General features: G+C 46.6%; 1 non-coding gene across 1 annotated transcript; it reads left to right on the top strand.

Annotated features, from left to right (window-relative positions):
- The first annotated feature begins 1,718 nt into the window (after positions 1 to 1,718).
- TRNAT-GGU (transfer RNA threonine (anticodon GGU)) lies at positions 1,719 to 1,791 on the top strand. Its single transcript has one exon. It is a non-coding gene; the product is annotated as a tRNA-Thr (tRNA).
- Positions 1,792 to 9,517: the final 7,726 nt, after the last annotated feature.

The raw sequence follows: 9,517 nt of genomic DNA, 5'->3' as shown, positions 1-9,517 counted from the left end.
CCCACACTTCTTTATTTCCTTCTTCCTGCTTCATCTTCCAGAATGTGGGAAGCAAAGCAGAAGCCCAAACAAGTTGTGTGCTGCTTCTGTGTCATACAACAAAGTAAGAGTTACATTTCTTTGCAAATCATTCCAGTTTGAATAGATATACTGCAAGAAGTCCCTAATTGCTAATTTAAACAGTAACTCCTTTTGTCAGTCTTTTCACTTCTCCTACGCTCTTTAAATAATTAAATGACTAATTCCTCTTCTCCCGTTCCAGTCGCTGTCCTCAGCACAAAAAGGAAAAAAAGCAGACTCTTGCTATTTGTGTTCAAAATGTCTTCAGCTGCCAAACAGTTTGCTATGAGCAAAGCAGAGAGTCTTGCTGATAAAAGCCAGGAATTTCACAGTTATCTCTAACACTTTAGGCTGACAATAATTGGCTTTAATTTACACCTTTTTATTTGTTGCTTGTTGGCACAGCAGTCCCAGTTAAGGTCACAGTGTCAAGCTAGATTTAATAACTGTCTCTTTCTTTATTTTAGTGCATTTTTACTAGGACCATCCAAAGACTGAAAATGTTGCACTTCCATCTGGAAAATTTATTTTCTGAGAATAGACATAATATTGAAAAATATCCTTTAGAATACATTGCAGAAATCACTAAATTAAAGGCATAAGGAACAATTCCATTAAGCAATTAAGAATATCTAGATCAGACCATAGTCCTCTAGTTTGCATTGTGACTCCACAGTGGCCAAACAGCTCATCTGGATGGCCAAGAACATGGCATAGAGGCTGAGGCCTTCCCCTGGTGTTGCCTCCTGGTTCTGGGATTCAAAGGTTTATTGCTTCTGAATGTGGAAGTTCCTCTTAAGTCACCATGGCTAGTAGCCATTAATAGACATATTCTCCATGAATCGATCTAATTCCCCTGAAGTTGTTTATTCCTGTGGCCATCACTACATCCTTTGGCAGTGAATTCAGCATTGTAATCACTCTCTGCATAAAGTAATATTTACTTTTGTCAGTCCTGAGCCTGCCAACTTCATTGGATGACCTCAAGTTCTAGAAATTTGGGTGCAGGAGAAAAAAATTCTCTTTGTCAACTCTCTCTACCCCATGCATGGTTTTATAAACCTCCATCATGTTCTCCCCTGAGTTGTCTCTTTTCTAAACTAAAACGTCCTAGACTCTTCAGCCTTTGTTCTAGAGAAGGTGCTCCAACCCCCCCCCCCCCATCATCTGGATTGTCCTCCTATGGACTTCTTTCTAGTTCTCCCATGTTCTTTTTGGAAATAATGGAGACAAGAACTATCAACAATTTAAGAGGGTCCTGCGAGCCCATAGAAGAAATTGTCCATTGTCCACATATGTGCTATATCTCTGGCCTACCAATCAGGGTGAATTCTGCAGTGCCTAGTTGGCACGATCGGATCATATTGTCAGTTCCAATGGAAACAAATAGTACTTGGCCTTAAAGAAAGCAGACCGAGGACAATGACTCACGCAGAAAGGGGTATTAGTCTCCCTTCCGACTATGCCTCTTGCATTAATTTCGTGAAAAGCGTGCATCAGCTATGAGAAAAACACAAAGGCCCCAATGGCCCTTAAAACTTTCATGAGTCAGAGCTTGTCTAATCAGATATATGTAGTATACTTTCATTAGACTGAAATATTTATGTTCACTCTGATGTGGCAGTGGCTGGAGGAGCCGAGGATTTTGTTACAAAGAAGGGGGCTGTGGCTTAGTGGTAGAGCATCTGTTTGGTATGCAGAAGGTTCCAGGTTCGATCTCTGGCATCTCCACTTAAATTGATTGATTTAGATACCTCCCCTCTCAGTTAGCCCATCTCTGAGACCGTTTCTGCACTGGAGGCTCTGCACTGGGCTGCAGGCTGGAGTTTGAGCCAGAGAAGGTTGCCCTGCCTCTTCCTGCTCCTGGATGGGAGAGCATTTGGACCGGTGCACCTTATCCACCCCAGATTTGTGCTCCCTCATGGGAACCAGGACAGCAAAGTTCCCAGTGCAGAAATCAGGCTGGTTTACAAAGTCTTAAAAACTCAAAAGAACATTAGTACTTAAGATAAAAGCATAATTAAAATTATATACAACCACAGTTGAACACTGCTGCATCGATTTTGATTATTAACATCAAGCCAACACATGTTAACATATCGGGAGGGGGAGGAAAAGGGGCAGAAAGGCCAGGAGGGAGGCCTGATATTGCTATCTAGCTGTTTGCCTTTCTAGCCGGCTTCTGCCTGAGACCTTGGACAGCTGCTGCAGGTCTGAGCAGACGATAAGGATGGTCCAAGGGTCAGCCTCAGGGGTTCAAAGGCTGGTTTAGAACAAGATGCACTTCAGGCACTATCCTGTTCACACAGAGTGGGTGTGGGCTAGGCCAAGGAGAACTGGCCCAGAATACACATCCACTGTAAGTGAAATGATCTGTGTTTGGACTAGCTCTTATTTGAAACCCACCTCTCTCTTTAGCACCTCCCCCTCTGCCCTCCAGCTGCCATTCAGTTATGGCCAGAAATGTGTTTGGCATGATGGATACCCACTATAATTTTTCTGACAAAGTGAGCTTCACACCTTTTCCGCCTGAACGCCTGATAGCCACCCTCACTTCCTGCCCTGGTAGTCAGTTCTCGAACAAAGTAAGGAGGGCCCAGTTTCGCTCTATAGCTAGGGAGGAAGTTGTGCTAGTAGAAGAAGAAGAAGAAGAAGAAAGGTTGGTTCTTATATGCTGCTTTTCTCTACCCGAAGGGGACTCAAAGTGGCTTACAGTCGCCTTCCCTTTCCTCTCCCCACAACAGACACCCTGTGAGGTGGGTGAGGCTGAGAGAGCCCTGATATCACTGCCCAGTCAGAACAGCTTTATCAGTGCTGTGACCAGCCCAAGGTCTCCCAGCTGGCTGCATGTGGGTGAGTGCAGAATCAAACCCGGCATGCCAGATTAGAAGTCCGCACTCCTAACCCGTACACCAAACTGGCTCTAGTGAGGGAGCCTGCTCGTCCCAGTGGAAATCCGTCCCTTGCTGCTTCCCAACTGCAGTTTGGTGTTGTGCGTAAGAGCAGTGGCCTCTAATCTAGGGTTTGATGCTTTACTCCTCTACATGCAGCTAGCTGGGTGACCTTGGGCCAGTCACAGTTCTCTCAGAGCTCTCTCAACCCCACTGGCCTCACGGGGTTTCTGTTGTGTGGAGAGGAATGGATGGTGATTGTAAGCCGCTTTGAGACTCTTTCAGGTAGAAAAAAGGGGGAGTACAAAAACCTAGCTCTTCTTCTTCTCTTCTTTAGTAGGGTTTGGAGTCTTTTGCTTCAGTAGACTGCTACTACCACTTGATCCCCATCTTCTCGCCCAGGAAGGACATCCAAATATGGTCTTCTTTCATAACTTGAGCCCCTTCCGCTCTCCTCCATATCACATTTGGACTCCCCCAAAGCTGTGCTGGCATCATTTTTAAAAAGCTTTGAACTGGTCTCCTGATTTCATTTTGTTGCTACAGACTAAGCTGGCTGCCTGGCTGGTATTATCAGCTGTCAGAAGTAGGGGGGAACATTAGTGCTCCTGGAAGGTTCTGACGGAACTGGCAACTTTGTGCTGCAATTTTGCAGAATTGTTGTAAAGTCAACGTCAATCCCAGGGACTTCTTGCTCGACAGAGACACACAAAGGAGCTGCTCATAGTGAATAGCGTTACATTACTGTTGTGTAAAGAACAAGCCATCCAAACAATCATTATAACCTGCATGTTTTACACACCAAAACTCTGAACATATGACTTGGTCCTCAGGTTCTCCACTGGTGTCCCCCCCCCCACAGTTGAAGCAAGACTGACCGATTTTATTTTTATGGATTATCTCTCATCTTCCAAGCCCTTGTACGAAGGACATGTAGTAAATGCAAATGTGATTGATGAACAGACACATTGATATGCATGAGAGAGACGTACGGTGGTGTTTTTGAATGCTCTGATGTTGTCAATATTAATCAGAAAGAGGAGAGGTTAATCCAGACAAACTAAGAGTGAACCTCTCAATAAGCCACAATAAAATAGTTTCGTTCATAAAAACGGAAATGATTCTCTTGTGAGTTTTTTTCTTTCTTTACTTCCTACAATTATCTTGAATGTTGGCTGGAGACTTAGCCCAGGCTAGTCCAAATTCACCCGATCTTGGAAGCTGAGCAGGTCATCCCTGGCTAGTATTTGTAAGGGAGACCTCCAGGGGATATATGGGTTGTGTGCTGCCCTAGCCGGGCACATGCAGGGTCAGTCTGGATGATCGCACTCTTGGCCAGTAAGCCAAGTTCAAATCACATACCACACAGCAGAGTCAAGAGTCCAGTCCAGGTCTTATCAGGAGCTGTGGAAGACAAATTTCAAGGGAGAACCGAAGGGGAAGGCAGTAAACAAGCCAAGGTCACAGCCAGAAGAGCAGAGTTAGAGCCAAAGCCGAAAGTTACAGAAAGGATTAATGCTTCACACAACATCGGTGCCATATCCAGTCCTATGGAAAAGAGTAAAGCTGCTTTTCAATACAACGAAAGGCCTTCACAGATCGCCTGCATCTCATCTAGTTGTACCCTGGCAGAATCATAACCGCACATGCCAAGTGAGTCTAAACTGGCTGTGACCACAAGGAAAAGAGAAACTGGTAACAGGTTTACTGAAAATGGAACTCAGTGCATGGAAGCAATGCTAGCAGTTATTAGGAATTGAAAATAAACAGCAAATATTTTTATGACCTTCAATTACTGTTCATGTAGAGCTAGTTGCTACAGAACAGAATGCTCAAAAGTGTAGATCATTGTCCCCACAAGGAAAAAGACAAAAGGTTTGTGCCTTCTTGGATTATAATGTCGACACCCAAAAAGCTTATAAAATTATTGATGAATTTCTTCAAGCATTTCAAATTGTGTGTTGGACAGCTCTCCCAACTTGCTCTCTATTGTTCAAACCTTTGCCTCTTTTTTCCCCCACCCAAAAATCATCTTACATACCTCCATAGAAAGATACTGGTAAATATTAAAATGCATATATCAGAACTAAGAATCCCCCCCCAGGGGCTCATGAGAACTGTAGTCCATGGACATCTGGAGAACCACAGTCTGGCCACCCCTACCTTCCAAAGCAGTCATTTTTTTCAGGTGAATTGATCTTGGTCATCTGGAGATCAATTGTAATAGGTGGAGCTCTCTAGGTGGAGCTCTCTGGCAACCCCACATAAATATTTGTCAAAAACACAGGAGCAGAGACAAGCACATAATATGCAGCTCCTTATGAAGACCTGTACCACCAAATCTCTATTAGTGACAACTTTTTCTGTATCATCAGCCCTGAAGTTTCCAGATGTTCCCCTGTAGCTAATGATTAAGCTGATAAGAAATCTAGCAAAGTCCGCAGTGGCTTTACCTTATTTTGGCTTTCAAATCAGGCACTTACACAAAGCTGCAGTTCTCTGTGAATGTCATCACTACCATATTATTCCATACACTAGTAATTAAGCCCATTGTACCCAAAATACAATGGGCGCTAGAAAGCGGGGGTAGAGGGGGGGAAAGGCGAGGGCAGCGTTTTGAAAGAAAGAGTACCTGAAAGCGGAGGCATGGTCGAGGGCGGTCGGCAGCAGCAGCGGCAGGACGTCCTTTTTTCGGCGGCGGGGCAGTAAAGTAGTAGAGAAGGGAGGCCGTGGCTTCGGGCAGCGGCTCCCAGGCGGTCTGGCGGCGTGTGCGTCGGCGGCTCGGCAGCGGGCATGTTCCTGATGGCATGTTGGGCTGCGGCTCCATAGGGAGTCCCAGGCAGCCGGGCAGGTCGACGGGCAGGGAGCCCCCGCCAGCCGTGCTGTGCGCAGCTGCCAGGGACTCCCTTGTTGGCTGGCTGACGCGGCGGTAGGCGCTTCCCGTCTGTTCCCAGTGTTGGGCGGCGGCTGGTTTCCTCGGGCGGCATTGGCGGCAGCCATCTTCTTGTTGTACGGGGCAGCGGCGGCCATCTTCTTGTTGTGCGGGGCAGGGAGTCTCCGGCAGCGGCACTCCACGCGGTTGCCGGAGGCTCCCTTGAGCGGAGGCAGGCGGCTCCAGGGCGGCATCTTCTCTGCAGCGGCCACCTTTTTGTTGTGCCGAGCAGGGAGTCCCCGGCAGGCGCGCTCCGCGCGACTGCCGGGGGCTCCTTTGAGCGGAGGCAGGCGGCTCCAGAGCGGAGTCTTCTGAGTGGCGGCCATCTTCTTTTGTGCCGTGGGCTCCCTGAGGCGACGGCCTGACGCGGCGAGAGGCGCTTTGCGCCTCTCGTCACATCGGCGGCTATCTCCTTTTTGTGGCGGGGGCTCCCTCAGGAAGCGGCCTGACGTGGCAAGAGGCGCTTCGCGCCTCTCGCCGCGTCAGGACGGGAGCAACTGCGAGCCGCGCTGTGCGCGGCTCGCAGTTGCTGGGGCTGGGAATCAGAGGGAGCAATCGGCAGGCGCTTTGCGCCTGCCAATTGCTCCCTCTGATTGTCTGTCATGAGGAAGGGTCCAATCCGGACCCTTCCTCATCCCGGACGCATCCTGCCCCAGAACCCCTTACTGTTTTATTTAGTCCATGGTGCCCGCGGCGCCACAGGCGGTGTACAGATGTTGGAGAATTCAATTTCAATGTGCGTTTACAGCTGGATTTTCCAGTGCAAAACCAGAACATTCTGCTTCTAAAGTGCCTTTAAAGTGCACCAGCATGAACACATTTCACACATATTTGAGAATGTATTTTCAATGTGCTTTTGCAGCTGGATTTTCCAGTGAGAAGCACTGAAAAGAAAATTCTACTTCTAACGTGCATTGAAAATGCATTCTCCAACAGGTGTGGAATGAGTCCATGCATGTTGGATCATGCACTTTCAATGCACTTTAGAAGCAGATGTTCCTATTTCACATAAGAAAATCCAGCTTCAAAAACACATTGAAAGTGCATTTTTCAATGTGCGTGGCTCATTCTGCACATGTTGGACAATGCACTTTCAATGTACCTTTGCAGCTGGATTTTCCAGTGTGAAAGTGCATTGAAAGTGCACTGTTGACTCCACATTGATCAGACAGACAGGAGTTTTTAGCTTTGCCACTGATCTATGACTTGGTGCTATATTAGCATTCCCAGATGCCCTAACTTAGCCCATGAGGAGCCTGGGGAGAGAGGAACAGAAGAGGGTGGGTGGGAAGAAAGACCGAAAGCTGGGAAAAGAATGCTCTGAGGTTTCTTCAGCCTACAGTTCAAATCAGGTTAATTGTTTGTTAGAGGCACAATAATCACCCCGACCCTCTTAATTAGCATTGTTTAAAAATTGGTTAACAAAAGGAAATTTAATGATATCTTAATTAGGAAGGCTATCTTAATTAGGAAGGGTTTTTTTTAATTTGTGATCTGGGGCATGGCAGACAAACATGACACAAATTCTCCCTTTTTTCCCCCCTAGCTCTGCTATGGAAGAGATTACATGATACGACACAACGCACAGCCTTGACGCGTTCATGCGGCATAATTAGGGCCTTGGCTAATTTTACCTGTGTTATTGTTTGCGCTGTAATTTCAGAGAGAATAGGGCCTTGCGGGGATGCCATGTCTGGGGCAATCAGCTGGCATATTGCCACCGGGCCGCTGCTACCGTGGGACTGCAAGTCAAGTGCAGATGCCGCAAAACCCAGAGAACCTTTCGGCACCTTAATTTTGTTAATTATATGGTTCAAGTTTAGCCGCTCTCTTCAGTTTTCCCTCCTCCTGCCCCTGCTTCCCTGCTGAGCTTTGCTAATACATAATTGCATAACCCTCTTGGGCTCCAGCTTCTTTTAAAGCCATAGGTTCGTCACTGGAATTTTGTAAAAGGAAAGAATAGAAAAGAAAATGATTCCTTAATTATTTAAAAGTATCTACTCTGTTTTCATAAATTATCTATGTGTCACACACACTGGCACATAAGGGTAGCAGAAAGGGTTGCTGGATGAGGCTGTAAAACATCGCTTCTAGAATCATAGAATCATAGAATGATAGAATCATAGAATGATAGAATCATAGAGTTGGAAGGGGCCACACAGGCCATCTAGTCCAACCCCTGCTCAACGCAGAATCAGCCCTAAGCATCCTAAAGCATCCAAGAAAAGTGTGCATCCAACCTTTGCTTGAAGACTGCCAGTGAGGGGGAGCTCACCACCTCCTTAGGCAGCCTATTCCACTGCTGAACTACTCTGACTGTGAAAATTATTTTCTTGATATCTAGCCTATATCATTGTACTTGTAGTTTAAGCTTATCTCTCAAGGGACTCTGCATGCGTGTGCTTTGAGTCCCTAAATGTAAAGCAAATATATTTCAAAGGGAGTCAAGCAGCACTGTAATGCCAGGCCCGGAGAACAGGACATGTTGGCCAGGATCTTCTCTGGGGGTGCCAGATGTCAACTGTTCAAATTAAGCTCATCATTCGATGCTCATCATTGCTGACAAGGACCTTAGCACAGAGTGACATGAAACAACTGTCTAAAGTTTAGGGCAGGGGTTACCCATGTGCCTTCAATCTCCATTGATGTGTATGCCTTCCCAAAAAACTCTTCACAACTTCTAAAGTCCACACAAGAGATGTACAATGGCAACGGCATAGGGACATTTAATTATTTACTGTTTAATCACTAATATTTTGACCATAACCCAGTAGAGTGGCTGGGCCGGAGTTGTGACCCATGGGCGTATCTGGCAGGAAGAGGTCATGGAGGGCCCCAAAGAGGTTGTTGGCTCACTACCCCCCAGCAAATGCCTGGAGGAAGAGCTCCATTTTGCAGGCCCTGAGGAACTGTGCTAGCTCCAGTAGGGCCCAGACCTCCTCTGGGAGCTCATTCCACCAGGCGGGGCCAGGACAGACAACGACCCTGCTTCCTCCGGGCCAGGGATCGCCAGCCGGTTTGAGTTGGCTGGATGCTCATTAAAAGGTACCAACCAGTAGTTGATTCATATTGAATTCTGAGATTATGTTTTCAGAATTAATAAGAATTCCAAATAGGGTTCCCAGACTCCTGCTGGGGGTGGGAGATTCACCCACTTTGGGGGCCCTCCCCCCCCCAGCCCCATTCAGCTGACCAGGGAAGGAATTTAATATCAGCAAACTAAGGCCTATGCTTGTGTCGCCGGCAATGTGATGGAATCACTTTCGGCATGTACTGGAAGTGAAGTCGTCACATCACCAGCAAGACAGGACACTCTGGCAGTTGGCCAAAATTCTATGGTAAACCCCCTTTTTAATCAGTTGTCAGGGGGTACAATTCACTGCTGCTTGCCAGGAGGTAACTGTGAATCGACCTAGAAACTCAAATTTCAAAGGCAAACTTGATGCACAATTAACATCCTGCTCTTCACATCCCAGTTTCCACACTATTTCGTTAGTGTCTACTGTAAATCAACAGCACTGATTTATTCAGTGAAGTTGTAGGCAAATTGTTCTGCCAGAACAAGTACTGTTGAGCACTGGTCCATTTTACTTCCATTTGCTGCAGGGTCTGAAGGAAAACTAATGTCGCGAGC

The sequence above is a fragment of the Paroedura picta genome, chromosome 9 (assembly GCF_049243985.1).
Source record: "Paroedura picta isolate Pp20150507F chromosome 9, Ppicta_v3.0, whole genome shotgun sequence".
Taxonomy (NCBI): domain Eukaryota; kingdom Metazoa; phylum Chordata; class Lepidosauria; order Squamata; family Gekkonidae; genus Paroedura; species Paroedura picta.
Note: the sequence above shows the minus strand (reverse complement) of the source record. Positions and strands in the feature narration are given on the sequence as shown.